Here is a 16,759-nt window from a genome sequence, read left to right as displayed (position 1 = left end):
TCTGTTGATGGACACTTAGGCTCTTTCCATGTTTCAGCTATTGTGGAGAGTGCTGCTATGAACATTGTGGTACATGTGCTCCTATGCCTCAGCATTTCTGTATCCCTTGGGTAAATTCCTAGCAGTGCTATTGCTGGGTCATAGGGGAATTCTAGTGTTAGTTTCCTGAGGAACCTCCACACTGTTTTCCAGAGGTCAGCCCCTCTTTGAAGAGTGTCTTCTGTAGCGTGGAATTCCCTTTCTTTGGTCCCTTCTGAGGCCCTCCACTACACGTGTGCATCATAGAGCCCCGAAGTGGCCTGACGTCCTCCCCAGAGCACCTTCCGTGGGCGCTGCTCCCCAGCGAGGCTGTGACCAAGCTGTGATGACCGGGCACAAGAGGCAGGAGTGAGGTGAGGGGGGAACAGGGACCATCCCAAGAAGCAGTAAAGGGAATGTTGGAATGAAAGCCTTAGTCAAAGGAAATGAGAGTTCTCTGCCCAAGAAAAGTTTATGGTAACTTGAGTCTATCGCGAATATGAGCAATTACTAAAAGGTCATTACTTAAACCAAGATTTTTGTCTGCTGCCTTCTTCTATTTTGCTAAATTAATTGTAAGCAGAAATGCCTTGTGGTACGACCGTGAGCTCACCGGCTCTGAGTTGTTTTCCTTCACAAGTTTTAACAGCCTAAGCAGAAGTGCTCTTGTGTCTCTCGTGTTTTCATCATAACGGAATTCCATGATCTTCGGGAAGATTTGGAAGGAGATTGAAGAACTCTGTGTGTGTGTGTGTGTGTGTGTGTGTGTGTGTGTGTGTGTGTGTGTGTGTCTGTGTGTGTGTGTGTCTGTGTGTGTGTCAGAGACAGAGACGGAGGTTTTAAGTGGCCAGAGCCCAGCAGAACCACCTGCTTCCGCAGACACCGGGAGAAAGGCTCTCCTGGAGTGAGCAGCATGCTGGCTGCCGTTAATGTTCAGAGAGGAAAGGAGTTTATTGACTTGACGACCACATAATCCCAGCTGCAAGGCTACCCTGAAGTCAGGGAGAGGCCGCTGGGCTTGGCACCATGGGCTCTGAGGTTGGCCCGGGGAACTGAACAACGTAGCTATTGTGTCTCCTCAGACTATGCCGCCAGCCACAGCACAGGACGTCGCACCTCAGCCCTGCCTTCTCCCCGGAGAGTGGGCAGCTGTGTCCCTGAGCCACTTCACAAGGCTCCAGTTTGTCTAGAGTCCACCCCAGGGTTGAGGAGAGGGGTGGCCCTACAGATTGTGGTGGCATGCATTCTCTCCCATAGCCCTCCCAGTTCTGGCACAGAAATGCTTCTCTTCTGGATTTGGGTCTTACGAGAAGCCCTGGCTTGGGGAACAGATTGGAGGGACGGCAGCTGTTGTGACACACAGGCGTGTGTCCGTGTGCACCAGGCACAGTCACGACCCCACACGCGGCACACGCTGTTGAAGAAGTGCTGTAGGAGGGGCCCTTCTCAGGGAACATTCTACACTGTAATGCCTGGGGCCACTTCCCGTGTGCTGGGTGCTGCCTCCTCTCACTTAGTCTCCGTGACTTTAGGAGGGTGGTGGTCTCTCCTTTTCCCATTTTTGCAGATGAGGTGGACGCTTTCAGCTGCTGAGGCTCTGTATTCCTAACCTCTCCTCCACTCACTGTCTCTATAATTTTATGAATAACAAATATACTTCTATCGTTTTTAAGTTCAGGTATTTCCACTCAGTAAAATTCACTCTTTTTAGCATACAGTGCTGTGAGTTTTGACACACGCAAACCGTCTGCAGCCACCATCACTAAGATGTGAAACAGCCCCACCCCTCACCACATTCCCTTTCTAGCCCACGCCTACCCCCACTTCCAGCCCTGTAATCTCAGTGTTTGGTACCTTTTTATTGCCAAATAGTATTCTATTATGTGGCTATTCCCCAGGCTATCCATTCATCACTTGAAGGACATTTGGTTCTTTTCCAGTTGGTGTGGTTATCAGTAAAGCCACTGTAAATATTCACACACAGGTTATTGTGGGAAAATGAACTTTCATTTCCTCTGTGTAAATACCCAGGAGTAAGCTTGCTGGCTTGCATGGTCAGTGTATGTTTAACTTTATAAGAAACTGCCAGACTGTTTTCCAATGTATTATTTTGAATTCCCATAGGCAATGAGGCAGCATTTGTTACTTCACTTGCCGTCACTTGAGTTTTTGTCAGTTTTTCTTCTGTTGTGATCATTCCAATAGAGTGTAGTGATGCCAAAAAAAAAATGCTGTTGGTATTTTGATGGGGATTGCATTAAATCTGTAGATTGCTTTGGGTAGTATCGACATTTTAACATTATTTATTCTTCCGATCCATGAGCATGGTATACCTTTTCATTTCTTTGTGTCACCTTCAGTTCCTTTCATCAGTGTTTTATAGCTTTCAGAATAAAGTTCTTTCACCTCTTTGGTTAAGTTTATTGCTAACCATTTTTTTCTTTTTGTTGCAATTGTAAGTGAGATTGTTTTCTTAATTTCTTTTTCTGCTGTTTCATTATTAGTATATAGAAATGCAACCGATTTCTGTATATTGATTTTGTATCCTCCAATCTTACTAGATTCATTTATCAGCTCTAGCAGTTGCTTCGTGGAGTCTTTAGGGTTTTCTGTATGTACTATCATGTCATCTGCAAATAGTGAAAATTACCTCTTCATTTACCAGTTTTGACGCCTTTTCTTTCTTTTTCTTGTCTCATTGCTCTGACTAGGACTTCCAGTACTATTGCCTAAGAGTGGCAGGATTGGACATCCTTGTCTTGTTCCTGTTTTTCACCATTGAGTATGATGTTAGCTGTGTGTTTTTTCATATATGGTTTTTATTATGTTGAGGTTTGTTCCCTCTAAGCCTACTTTATCAAGGGTTTGAGTCATAAATGGATGTTGTCCTTTGTCAAATGCTTTTGCTGCATCTGTTGTTGATGATCATATGGTTTTTATCCTTTTTCTTATTAATGTGCTGCATCACATTGATTGATTTGCAAATATTGAACCACACTTGCATCCCAGGAATGAATCCCACTTGATTGTGGTGAATGATTTTTTTTAATGTCTTGTTGGATTCAGTTTTCTAGTGTTTTGTTAAAGATTTTTCTGTCTACGTTCATGAGAGATATGATCTGTAGTTCTCTTTTTTGGTAGTGTCTTTTATCTGGTTTGGTATCAGGTGAATGATGGCCTCATAGAAGGAATTTTGAAGCTTTCCTTCCCCTTCTAATTTTTGGAATAGTTTGAGAAAAATTGGTATTAATTCATCTTTAAATGTTAGGTAGAATTCACATGTGAAGCTGTCTGGTCTGGGACTTCCGTTTGTTCAGAGTGCTTTAATTCCTGATTTAGTTTCATTGCTGGTAATCGGTCTGTTCAAATTTTCTTTCTTTCCTGGTTCAGTTTTGGGAGGCTGTATGTTTCTAGGAATTTATCCATTTCTTCTAGGTTGTCCAATTTGTTGGCATATAATTTTTCATAATATTCTTTTCTAACGCTTTGAATTTCTGTGATGTCATTTTTATTTCTTTTCTTGCTTTTCTGATTTTGTTTATTCAGGTCCTCTCTCCCTCTCTCATGAATCTAGGTAGTGGCTTATCAATTTTATTTATCTTTTCAAAAAACCAGCTCCTGATTTCATTTGTTTGTTTTATTCCTATTTTAGTTTCTATTTTATTCATTTCTGCTCTAATCTTTATTATTTCCTTCCTTTTACTGGTTTGAGTTTTGGTTGGTTCTTTTTGTAGCTTCTTTAGGTACCAGGTTAGATTGTGTGTTTGAGCTTTTTCTTCATTCTTGAGGTAGGCCTCTCTTGCTATAAACTTCCCTCCCTCAACAGCTTTTGCTGCATCCCAGAGGTTTTCAACTGTCATGTTTTCATTTTCATTTGTTTCCATATAATTTTTAATTTCTTCTTTGCTTTCGTGGTTGGCCCATTCGTTGGTTAGTAGCATATCATTTAAGCTCCATGTATTTGTGATCTTTACAGACTTTTTCTTGTGGTTGATTTCTAATTTCATAGCATTGTGGTTGGAAAAGATGCATGGTATGACTTCAGTCTTTTTTAATTTGTTGAGACTTGCTTTGTGGCCTAACATGTGATCCATTGTGGAGAATGTTCCATGTACACTTGAAAACAATGTGTTTTCTGCTGTTTTAGGGTGGATTGTTCTGAATATATCCGTTAAATCCATGTGGCCCAGGGTGTCATTCAAAGCTACTGTTTCCTTATTGATTTTCTGTTTGGATGATTTGTCTATTACTGTTATTTCCTTCATGTTTGTCATTAACTGCTTTATGTATTTGGGGGTCTCCATGTTGGGTGCATAAATATTTATAATTTTATATCTTCTTGTTGGGTTATTCTCTTTATGTTTATGTAGTGTCTTTCTTTGTCTCATGTCTATTTAAAGTCTATTTTGTCCAATATAAGTATTGCTACTACCCCAGATTTCTTTTCACTTCAATTTGCATGATAAGTGCATTCCTTCACTTTCAGTCTGCATCTGTCTTTAGGTCTGAAATGAGTCTTGTAGGCAACATATAGATGGGTCTTGCTTTTTTATCAATGCTGTCACCCTATGTCTTTTGATTAGAGCATTGAGTCTATTTATGTTGAAAGTAATTATTGACAAGCATTCACTTATTGCCATTCTTTTATTTGTTTTATGGTTATTTTGTAGTTCTATTCCTTTCTTCTCTTGCTCTCTTCTCTCAGTTTGCTGGCTTTCTTTAATGACATTCTTGGATTCCTTTCTGCTTATTTTTTGCATATCTATTATCCATTTTCGATTTGTAGTTACCCTTGGTTTGTGTGTAACATCTTATGTATATAGCAGTCTATATTTTTTATGTTTATTTATTTATTTCGAGAGAGAGAGAGAGACAGAGCATGAGCAGGGGAGGGGCAGAGAGAGAGGGAGACAGAGAGAATCCCAAGCAGACTCCACACTGTCAGCACAGAGCCTGATGCAGGGCTCAAACCCATGAACTGTGAGATCATGACCTGAGCCAAAATCAAGAACTGGACACTTAACTGACTAAGCCTCCCAGGGAGCCTCTAAAGCAGTCTGTATCAAGTTGATGGTCACTTACATTTGAACCCATTCTTTATTCTCTTCCCCCTGCCCCAATTTTAGGTCTCATGCTTTACATCCTTTTATTTTCTGAATCCCTTGACTAATTTTTATAGATACACTTCATTTTACTGCTTTTGTGCTTTTACTTTTCTTACTCTTGCTTATGGTCTTTCCACTCAGAGTCCCATTAACATTTCTTGTAGGGTTGGTTATATGGTAATGAAGTTCTTTAACTTTTTCTTGCCTAGGAAACTCCTTATCTCTCCGTCTATTCTAAATGATAGTCTTGCTGAATAGAATATTCTTGGCTTTAGGCTTTTATCTTTCTGTACTTTGAATGTATCATGCTACTCCCTTCTGGCTTGGAAAATTTCTGCTGAAAAATCAGCTGATAGGCGTTCTGTGGTTTCCTACAATTGTATATAACTGTTTTCGCTTTCTATTTTTTAAAAAATATTTTTAACGTTTATTCATTTCTGAGAGAGCGCAAGGGGAAAGGAGCAGAGAGAGCAAGACACAGAATCTGAAGCAGGCTCTGGGTTCTGACCTAGGACAGAGCTTGACGTGGGGTTCAAACTCATGAACCATGAGACCATGACCTGAGCTGAAGTCAGACACTTAACTGACTGAGCCACTCAGGTGCCCCTTCTCTTTGTATTTATAAAATTCTCTTTTAATCACCACTTTTGGCCATTTTAATTCCTAAGTATCTTGGTACGGTCCTCCTTGCACTGATTTTGTTGGGGGTTCTCTGTGCCTCCTGGATCTGGATTTCTGTTTCCTTCCCCAGATTTGGGAAGTTTTCAGCTATTACTTCTTCAGAAAATTTTTCTGCCCTCTTTTATCCCTCTTCTGGATCTTTCTAGTGCAACTCTTACTATGCTTGTGGTGTCACTTAGTTTCCTTCATCTATTTTCATTTTTTATCGTTTTTTTCTTTCCTATTCAGCTTGATTGCTTTGCATTACTGTGTCCTGCAGGTCGCTGATCCATTCTTCTGCTTCTTCTCATCTACTATGTATTCCCCCTAGTGTATTTTTTTATTTCATTTATTGAGTTCTTCATCTCTCTTCGGTTCTTTTTTATGTTTTCTGTTTGTTGAAGGTCTCACTGAGATCCTCCACTCTTTTCTCAAGTCCAGTGAGTACCTTTATGACCATTACTTTAAGTTCTCTGTCAGATATATCACTCATCTTTGTTTGGTTTAAATCCCTTGATGTGATTTTGTCCTATTCCTTCACTTGGGGCATATTCCTTTGTCTCCTCATTTTGCCTAACTCTCTGTGTCTGTTTCTGTGTATTAGGAAAGCCAGATACATCTACTGCTCTCGAAAGTAATGGCTGGATGAAGAAGATGTCCTGTAGTGCCTTGCAGTGCAGTGTCCCCCGTTCACCAGAACCTGGCTTTTCAGGGGTGTCTCCTGTGTGGTGCGTGTGCCCTGTTGTGGCTGAGCCTCCTTTGCCTTCAGCCCCGTTGCCTGCAGTGGCTCTCTTTGCCTGTTGTGGGCAGGGTTTTGTCCCTGTGTTGTTAGTGGGCCAGTATGGGGCCGCCTTGGGCCTGAGTCAAGTCAGACCAGGTGTTTGCCAGAGATGCAGTAGGACCAGACTGCAGGCCGCTTTCCCTGTGTTGTCCCTGAGAAGCTTTAGTTGGTGGGCGGGACCTACAGTCAGACCAGATGTCTGGCCCCAGCCCACTTTGGGGATTGCAAGGGGACTGGTATGTGTGGGTATCGTCCCCTCTCCCCTGGGCAGGACTCACTTTGGAGTGGTGCTGGCCCATGTCGGGGCTGTGTGCACACTGCCACGCCTGTGGTACTGCTTTGGATGGGCTCCACGGGGGTGTATGGGAGGGGGAAGGGACCTCCAGCAGCCGGGGACACTCCCGCTCAGCCCCACTGAGTTGGAGGTGGCAGATCCGCAGAAGCACACAGGGGCAGGGTGTGCTGTTAGCAAGCTAGGTGGACAGTGGTGGTGCTGTGCTGGCTTCTGCATGTGTCCTTGTATCTAGACCCCGGGGATGGGGTAGGGGGGAGAGACAGGGGAGGGAAATACACCCACCAGCGCTTTACTCCGCAGTCTCCAAAGATCCCTGCCCCCTCCAGCACAAGCTCTGAGGCTAGTAAATAAACCTTCCTCCTCTATGCTGTTCGTCATGCTGCCTCTTAGGGGCAGGGACTCAGTTTCCTGTTGAGTCCCAGCTCTCCCAGGGCCACGCCCCCTGCTTTTTAAAGCTTCAGGTGTTAAGCTCCACTGATTGTAAGACTATAAGTTAGGCCTCTCTGGTTTTCAAGGCCTAATGTCTTGGGGATTCATCTCCCCCCCCCCCCGTGGGTCCCCTGTGCTTGGGGTGCCTTGTGTGGGGGTCTGCTGACGTCCCTCTCTGCAAAACACGGGTCCCTCCCTCTTGAGAAGTCTCGTGCATGTGTTTTGCTCCCAACCATGTCTCTGCCCTTCCTACTCTTTTCCTTCTAGTCTTTGGGTCATGTTCTCACTGATGTGGGATGTGTGTGTAATCTAGCTGTGTCTAAGTTGTATCATCTTTCTAAAGTCTCGAGTTCTTTATTCTGTACACAAGTTTTTTCTTTTTATAAAATCAGGTATGTTATATGCTTCGTGAATTATTTTTTCTGTCTGTGGTTTGGCTTTTTGTTCTCTTGACAGTCTTTTAAACAGCGGAAGTTTTAAATTTTGATGCAGTCCCTTCTTCAGTATATTTTTTAGGGATCAGTCTTTTGATGCCATATCTAAAATATCTTTGCCTATGGGGCGCCTGGGTGGCTTAGTCGGTTAAGCGTCCGACTTTCACTTAGGTCATGATCCCGCGGTTCGTGGGTTCGAGCCCCGCGTCGGGCTCTGTGCTGACTTCCAGCTCAGAGCCTGGAGCCTGTTTCAGAGTCTGTGACTCCCTCTCTCTCTGACCCTCCCCTGCTCACGCTGTCTCTCTCTCTCTCTCTCCTAGAAATAAATAAAACATTAAAAAAAAAAGTTAAAAAAAAAATAAAAAAATAAAATATCTTTGCCTAATCTAAGAGAAGATTTTTCTCTGTTTTCTATTAGACATTTTCTAGTTTTCGGTTTTGCACTTAGGTCTTCAATCCATTTTGAGTTAATTTTTGTACAAGGCTCGTTTTTTGCATATGGATGTCCCATTTTCACAGGACCATTTGTTGAATCAACATCTTACTTAAGGTGGTAGGATATTATAGAGAGTGTACAGAATTAGCTATACGAAGAGTTCCGTCCTAGTCCTTAGGCTTGTATTGTAACATCAGTGAATTAGCCCAAGAAATTGAATCTGGGCAGAATCAGGGCAGCTTGTATGGAAAGAGCATGTGCTCTGAAGTCCGATAGTCCTCAGTTCTGCCGCTCACTCACCATCTGACATTGACAAGTTCCCCCTTGTTTGTCTTTGTTTTCTCTTTTATAAAATGAGAACAATATTATCTAGCAAAAGCTTTGGGGGTTCAGTTAGATAAGGTAAGTATAGGTTGCGAGATGGTAGACGCTTCATGATGGCTGCCATTATTGTTATTGAATGCTTTGAGGACCTAGTCTGTGTGCAGAGTTTCAGCAGTTATAGCCTCCTCAGTTCCCATCATCTGCTGGTCAGGGTCCCTGAACTTCCTACATAATCTTCTTGGCAGCTTTTCAAGTCTTCCTGCTCCAGTTTTTAGTACTCTCTGCTTCCTCCCCCATTTCTGTTTCTAGCGCTTTCTTTGGTCACCATGTTGGGGGGTGGGTGCTCTTCTGTCCTGTGTTGTCCTTGGCATAGTCCTCTCCCTGGCCTGGGCTCTCCTTCCTGAGATGCGAGCCGACCTTTGGCCAGACTTTAGGGGCAAGTCACCGCCATTCGTGTCCAGCCACGTGGTCATGCTAGCTCACACCTGCCTTTGCTGACATCGCCCATACTGACGGTGGGAGGCGGCTGCAGGTAGAGGCATGGGGGGAGGTACAGTCGGGGGCCTCAGGCTGAGTCAGAAGGCAGCAGTAATGAGCGGCACGTGCCAGACCTTCCCTCCTTCCCCCGTCCCTGGACAAAGTGGAAGTCATCCCGGACCCTCTCTCCCCCCCAGTTCTCTCCCCAGTGGAGGTGATGCCTCTTTTAGGACCTGTCCCTTTCTGAGTGAGACCACACTTGCAGTCTCTCACTCACCATGGAACGAAGAAACGTGACACTGTGGGACAGAGACAGGAGAAGGCTGCCCTGGCCATTTACTCCCTACTCATCACAGTGCAGGAGGGCCACCCACACTCCCTCGCCCTGAGCCGGAAAGCAGGCCTCCCACAGACCACAGCGGTTTCAGGGCGCCCAGGTGAGTAGCTGCAGGGGGAGAGACAGCACGGGGCTCTGCCTGAAGCCTGCGGCTGCCCTGCAATGACCCCGGGAAGGATGTCCCAGGAGTCAGGAGTGGGGACGGGGAGAATTCTAATCTCTGTAGTTATCTTCCTTAGTGTACAGATCGAGGGCATATGCTGCCATTCAAAAATAACTTTTATTTCTTCTACCTGAAAAATGCGTTTCCTCCCTAACCTATTTGCCGGGCTCAACAGTGACCTTGAAGCCGGACACCTGTGGTCTCCGGTCGCTGCCCGAAGCCCCTGAATTATGACGTGCCTAACTTCCTAAAACTTTGCACTCCTGCAGCTCTGCCACACAGACTTCCAGAGGAGGCAAACCAAGCAGCAAACGTCATGGTAACTATTGGAGCCCCTACTTCCTAGTCATAGACAGTCGTCTGCAGGGACGCTGTCTCCTCCTCCTTGGAGGCATGAAAGTGGGGACCCGCTGCCATTGGTGAGCCCGAAAGAATATACAGGGCCGCTCTGTGGTTTGGGGGCCATGCGCTACCAGACATGGTTCCACTGACTCACTCCCCCGCCGTGAAAAGTGGCCGCTGGCCTCCAGGTAGATACGGGCAGATCGAGCACACGCATTCCTCCGCATTCTCTCCCCGAAGCCTGCAGATGTGATGGTCACATTGGGCTCTGCCTCCATGTTATTGATGGCGTACCTGCAGAGCCTAACAGGCGGAAAGGAGAGAGCGTGCTTTTTGCTTGTGCCCATAAACCAGTATCACAGAGGCAAGAGGTGTATCAGAAACCATCAGTTAAATCTGAACAGTGGGAAGAAACAGGAGGCACCTGATCAATACCTTCGTTTTACAGAGAGGAGAAGGGACCTGTGGCTCTCACTGAGCGACCTTGGAGGGTCTGGACCTGATAACTCGGGTCTCCTAGCTCTGCGGCAGTGCCCTCCTGACGAGGCAGTGCGGGCACTGCCCCTGGGTGTGGGGGTAAAGGGGAAGGTAGGAGAATGAATTGATCTAGAAGTTCCCCTCTTTGACTGTTTTTCTTGAAAGAGCATTTCCATTTGTTTATTACTCGTTTTTTTAAAAAAAATTTTTAATGTTATATTTATTTCTGAGAGAGAGAGCATGAGCAGGGGAGGGGCAGAGAGAGAGGGAGACACAATCTGAAGGAGGCTCCAGGCTCTGAGCTAGCTGTCAGCACAGAGCCTGATGCGGGGCTCGAACCCACGAACTGTGAGACCATGACCTGAGCGGAAGTCGGAAGTCAAGCGACTGAGCCCCCGGGCGCCCCTGTTTACTCCTCATTTTAAAGGGCCTGAACTGTTACCTTCATCCAATTTCTCAAGCCCTTTGGGTAACTGAACTACAGAAATAAATCAGGAAACAGTTTGTTCTTAGATTGGTGTGGCCGCCCGATAAGTTAGCACATTCTGATGATAATGTCTGTCCGAGCCTCTGGAGGAAGGTTCGCTAAAGCCTCCGCCACCCAGCTGGGAGGGAGAGACCGGGCTGGTCTTGTAAGAGGAGGCTAGTCCCGGAGCCACATTCCCAATGAGGCTGTGATTTGGAGCAAGTCTGTTCTGTCCTCGGGCCGAGCATAAACCCTCCGGAAATCAGGCTGCTGCTGCTGCTTACAACTTAGGAAGACTCAGGGGTCCATTTTTGGGCTTCTGACCCACCGACGATTACATCTGCCTCCGGTCTCTCGGCAGGCCTGCTTGAGTGCTTCCTTCTCTCCGTCCTTTCCCCCGCGCCCCCTCCTCTCCTCGAGTATTTAGGAGTGGCTGCCGGTATCCCATCTGCGGGGCTCTATGGGAACAGGGCACCCGCCCCGCACGTGTCTTCCCATCTAGTGTGGAGACAGGGCGCAGACCGCGTGCAGGTCACCGCACCGCCAGCCTGAGCCAAGTGCGGTGGGGGCGGGGCGGGGGCGAGGAGACAGCCCCCGGTGGGTCAGGGAGGACCGCAGGGAAGCGAGCAATGGCTGTGGAGGAGTCTGCGGTGCAGTACCTTCAGAGGGAGCGTCCCGGGCTGGGGACACTGCCGCGAACTGTCCCCGAGGTCCGGAGAGGACAGAGGATCCGGGAACTGCACGTGTTCAGTGTCCGCAAGGATACAAGCTGGCGAGGCCGGTGGTCCGGGGGAGGGGCGGGTGTGCCAGGCGGAGTGTGCGTTTGCGCCGCGGAGGGGGCTGGGGAGCCGGTCAGGAAGGGCGAGGGCGGGCTGCCTGTGGGTAACAGCCGCAACGCATCGGGGCACACGCAGCGACAAACAGCCAGAAACTGGTGCACGAGGAAGGAGAAACAGGAATTCTGACGCCAGGCCGGACCCTAGCGGGGCTCTCAGAAGAAGGGCTTTCAGAGGGCACGCAGCCCCTCCCCCTTCCCCGCGCCCCCGCGCGCCACGCAGCCCCTCCCCCTTCCCCGCGCCCCTGCACACCACGCAGCCCCTCCCCCTTCCCCCGCGCCTCCGCGCGCCACGCAGCCCCTCCCCCTTCCCCGCGCCCCTGCACACCACGCAGCCCCTCCCCCTTCCCCGCGCCTCCGCGCGCCACGCAGCCCCTCCCCCTTCCCCACAAAGAGGGCGAAGTTACTGGGTCCACGCCATACCCCCCGGTATGGCGCTCTGCTTACAGGCTGTTTCTGGGAGCTTCGGTGGAAGATCGGCATGTTTACCAGTTGTGCGAGGACGGAGTGCGGAGGAGGGGCGGCGGCTCCCCGTCTGAACGTGCTTCCCGGTGTCGCCTCATTTGCGGACCTCAGCGTATCTCCTGCTTTCTTTTCTTTCACCCTCTGCTGCCAAGGCATTTTCAGACCCTGGGAGCTCAGAAAAGTAGCGAGAGACCTGGGCCTCCTCTGTCTCTTGTTTCGAAACACGAGCTGAATCCTGGAGTGATTAAGGCGGCGGTAATGCCTTTCTGTCTCTCGGGGAACTCCAGGCCCGAGCGCCCGGACCACAGCTGCCTGCGCCTTCGTCAGGAACCCGCTCCGTGTACGTGTGCGCGGCCTTCGCCTCGGGGGCAGCTTGCGGGGCCTCACAGCGCAGCCCGCCTGGCGTTGTCTCCGTGCCGTCGCAGGCTGGCTTCTCTCTTCACTGTGCCTTTTAAAATAACACATAAAGCGGCAGCCAGTTAATAAATTGTGTTTTCTACAACTGGAATAAAAACACGTTAATTATTCCTAAGCAGTGAGGCCGCATTCAGCGTGGGGAAATTCCTCAGTGGGATCAACAAACGCCGCCTCAGAAGCTGAGGAAAATGGCCCACGTTTGACATCCTGTCAGTGAATGTCTACTTTTTACAGCTGCTTAATGCTCTGAATAAGGTCCGTTAACATCGCTGTAAAAACCGTGAGCACTCACCTCTTGGGTTTCCTGTGGTTGCCTGTTGGCTCAGCACGAGACCCGGAACAGTGTCCTTCCTGAGCTGTTTTCTGAAGCGTCAGTTCACTCTGTCCAGCAGCCCCGTAACTTAAAAAGGGACCAGGAAAGGGGCGCCTTTGTGGCTCAGTCAATTGAGCCTCCAACATCGGCTACGTCGTGAGTTCAAGCCTCGCATCAGGCTCCGTGCTGACAGATCCTCTGCCCCGCCTCTCTTTAAACCTCCCCCACTCGTGCTCTCTCTCTCTCTCAAAAATAGATATAAAAAAAGCAAGGGGACCAGAAAATCTCTAGTGTGTACACAGCAGGCTCCTAAGGAAGGACCGAGTGAATAGGAGCTTTCCAGACTTTGTTTGGTCTTTGCCGAGCTTGGGGAAATACACTTAAACTACAGGTTTTTAGATCTTCTGAACTTTCTGATTTTCTGAAACTTTTTTTTTTTTTAAAGACATGGTGGGCCTTTCTCTGCATAGGTCTTCTGAGAACAGTCTTTCCCTTTTGTTTGATCTCTCAAGTTCCCTAGAAGCTTCCCAGGCCTCAAGTTCTGGAATCCTTTGACTTGGATAAATCCCTGGATAAGTTAGGTGTTTGGAGATTTTTTTCTTTAAAGCCCACATTTTGGGACACCTGGCTGGCTCAGTCAGTGGAGCGTGTGACTCTTGATCTCAGGGTTGTAAGTTCGAGCCCCGTATTGGGTGTAGAGGTTACTTAAAAAGGTTTAAAAAAAACAAATTTAAAAAATATCACGTATTTTACACTATACATTTTTACCTATCAAATTCGATTTTGTAAAAAATCACCCCCTCTGGGTTTGGGCCATTTTCACCTTTATCTGTCAAGTCCCATGACACACAGCCAGTAAGCATTTGCTCTGACTCAAAGACCTAAAAGAAGACCCTGCTAACAGAACCCCTCAAAGAGCAACGCAAAAAAGGGAAATAATGAGTAAAGGGTTAGGCCTCTTAGGTCTGTGCCTAAACTTACCATACCAGGCCCGGCTGCACGTCGCAATAGTCTCTTGGTCCCCACGGACAAAGCCTGCTTTAAGTAACAAGGACAGGGCAGCCCAGGGTGTGGAATGGCCACTATGGAGGCTTGTACGAAGACAATATCCTCCCCCGGTCTTTGAGCATCCGCACCCCAGAAAAAAACAAGTCGTGCCAGAAATAAAAGTCACTTCCTGACCTGAGCCCCAATATTTTGCTTTGTTTCAGTGTGTATTCTGTTCCGTTTTTTAACAAGATTAAGTGGTGGAGAGAAGTGACGGGGGGGTGTAGTTTAAAAATGAAAGAAAGGTGGTAGACTGTGTTTGTTCTTTACCCCGAATCAGTGGAAAGTAGCAGAATGACCACACGGGGTCTTGGGTTTCAGACTTCCCTTTGGACAGTTTCGAGGCTTACACAAGACACCCCCATCAAGTTTATGCAGCGTGTGCCCCTCCACCCTAGTGCTGGGAGCCTGCTTCCGAGGCTATCTGGAGTTTTCTGAGGTAATCTAATACCACTATATCATTTGGGAACAACAGACTGTTTCCATGATGCTGTTGGCTTAAGATCCAGTTACCAAGGGTACAGTCAGTGGACAACAGGCAGATTTTTAATATTAACAGCAGAGCTTCAAGGGCTGGTTTCTACCCTTTTTTTGCATTTGTCATTTCAGACCCTAAAGATGGATGGAACGGACGAGTTTGAATGTAAAATCACTAATATTGTCAGTTATGGGCAATTACTGGCCCTCCCCGCCCGTTTCTTTCTCTGACAGTCACACCACTGCGACGTCAGCAGTCAGGGACACACGGCTGGCCCTTTCTGTGAAGTACGTATTCTTGAGAGCAGTTTGCCTACACGAGTCCCTTTACTGATTGAGCTTTTCACGCTACCATAAGCACATCTCGATAATTTTTACCCAGGAAAATTGCTACTCCTGCCATCCAGCCTTTCAATTAAGTTTGCTTTGCTATGAGATGTATCATTTAGGTTTTTATTAATTTAAACATTTTGTGTCAACAGAAGGTAGATCATTATTAACTGGTGCAATGCGGTGTCTCACAAAATACATACGTGTCATAGAAAAGTAATTAACTTCCTCGTTCCATTGCCGAACATCTGTGTGACAGAATAAGAACTGGGACCCGAGGGCGCCGAGCACATTTATTTATTTATTTACTTACTTATTTATTTATTTATTTGTTTGTTTGTTTATTTTAGGTCATTCAGTTGTTGACTCAGACACCTCGCTGCAAGTTTTCCAAATTTGTTCTCTTTTTCACAACCCCCCCCCCCACCTGTGGTTGAAAATAGGTTTGGAACCCTCATCCAGAATGATACATTGTTTTCTGGCTTTTTGTGGGAATGTGAAGCTATAGATGGGCTCTCTTTCAGACAAGAGCAAGGTTTGATGATTCAGAGTCCAGAATACAGAAGCTGTGCAGGGATCTTTGCTGTCGAACTCCTGGGGAAGGCTCAGCAGGTGTTTGGGGCAGCAGGACTGGGTTAGAAACTAGACCAGTGTCTGCCCACCAGCACCCCAGCCCGAAGGAGGTTAAGTCAGTACTTCCTAATGGACAGCAAACCAGTCTTTCTTTCTAGTAACAGCTATAATTCTACAGATGTTTCTTCAGCACCATTTTCTCCTGCCTGCAAGCATGTCCTACTTCTGTTTCTACACTGATACCCTGGAATCTAGTTTTTACACAGAAGCCTGAAGGATGTTTCCAGGAGGGGCCTCTCCCGCAGCGTCCCACTCACGTGGTGGCGGAGATCCAGCTTCACACCCGGGGGCGCTGGTTCCTGCTCCCGTTTCCAGTCTCAGCTCCATCTCAAGGCTTCAACAGGCCAAGCTCTTTCTTGCCCTAGGCTTGCACTTGGCTTCCCTCTGCCTGCGACAGTCTCCCTGTAGCTGTAGGCCGGCCCCGCCCTCTCACCCCTCCTTAGCCATTCTTCACCGGCCTGGGAAAATCAGGCGTGTCTCTCAACCCCGTTTTCTCTTCCCTGCTTATCTCCATTAAAGCACAAACAGTTATTGCGTATCGTTACTTGTAGTTGCCTGCTGGCTTACTGTGGAGAAAGTAAGAATGACCTTATCCATCTTGTTTTCTGCTGTGTCTTGAGTGGCCACGCGGTGCTTCCGTAACGATTACAATGCCTAACACATTTGTGTTGCGTGAATGGGTAAGTCAGTAAATACTGTTACTTCCCTAGCATTGAGTTAAGGTCCGTAGGGTATGCCAAGTAAGCAGTGTTGTAGTAGTGCTAACAGTAGGCCATCAGGAAGGAATATTTTTGTCCTTTCCTCTAACAGTGGGCAGCTCTAAATTTGACCTACCCCAGCTCCCCACTCCGAGACTTACAAACCCATAAGTACATCCCCCCATGGAAAGCCTGGGTATCAGCTTGGAAGGGTCCCTCCCGTGCACAGTTTGTGCTCCTAACATTTGTGTCTCTTCCCAGAAAGCACACACCTCCAGCGCTTGCGCAACAAGACTTCAGTAACATGGGCTTGGTGGTGTGCCTAGGTTTGCGAGTTTTCTTGTTCCCATTATGCCATTGGATGTCCGTGTGTTTCATAGGGGCCCATGGGGGCCGCACCAGCCACAGTGGGGACCTCCTCTCCAGGCCCTGCCGAGCAGGTGTCCCTGCTCCGTGTGAACATTTTAACGGAGATCTCGGTGTACTCTCTCTGTCAGGCCATCCCACTCTCAGGCAGCTGCGACTGTAAAGTTAATTCATCTCATGAACTAAACCCTGTCTCTTGTAACTCACCTCAGAGCCTTCCATCTGCCCGTGGATCAGTGATGAGTAAATCGGTTCCTTACTCTAGCCTTCAAGAGCTTGAATGTTCATGGTGGCTTTCGGGTCACACAACCAGGGGCTGGAATCCAGCGCCCCCACTTCCTCACCCCTTGAACTTGAGGATGCTCCTTCACTGTCCTCAGCTGCGGCCTTGGCCTCTAGATGTGAGGAACTGAAATGGGGTTTACTTTCTCTTA

The 16,759-nt window shown here is 47.4% G+C and overlaps 1 protein-coding gene and 1 long non-coding RNA gene across 4 annotated transcripts in view; one reads left to right on the top strand and one right to left on the bottom strand.

Moving 5' to 3' along the window:
• The window catches only part of LOC120235283, a 16,235-nt gene extending 4,751 nt beyond the window's left edge, over positions 1-11,484 (bottom strand). The window contains exons 1-2 of the long non-coding RNA XR_005529361.1: positions 11,404-11,484; positions 9,956-10,104 (exon numbers count right to left, since the gene is read on the bottom strand). This is a non-coding gene — a long non-coding RNA (uncharacterized LOC120235283). The remainder of the gene's footprint in view (positions 1-9,955; positions 10,105-11,403) is intronic.
• The window catches only part of SMYD3 (SET and MYND domain containing 3), a 695,636-nt gene that overhangs the window by 560,442 nt on the left and 118,435 nt on the right, over positions 1-16,759 (top strand). The gene's annotated exons all lie outside the window — the stretch shown is intronic.

This window comes from Hyaena hyaena, unplaced genomic scaffold (assembly GCF_003009895.1).
Source record: "Hyaena hyaena isolate Hyena2069 unplaced genomic scaffold, ASM300989v1 scaffold_127, whole genome shotgun sequence".
NCBI classification, from domain to species: Eukaryota; Metazoa; Chordata; class Mammalia; order Carnivora; family Hyaenidae; genus Hyaena; species Hyaena hyaena.
The sequence above is the reverse complement of the archived record's forward strand: the minus strand, read 5'-3'. Positions and strand labels throughout refer to the sequence as shown.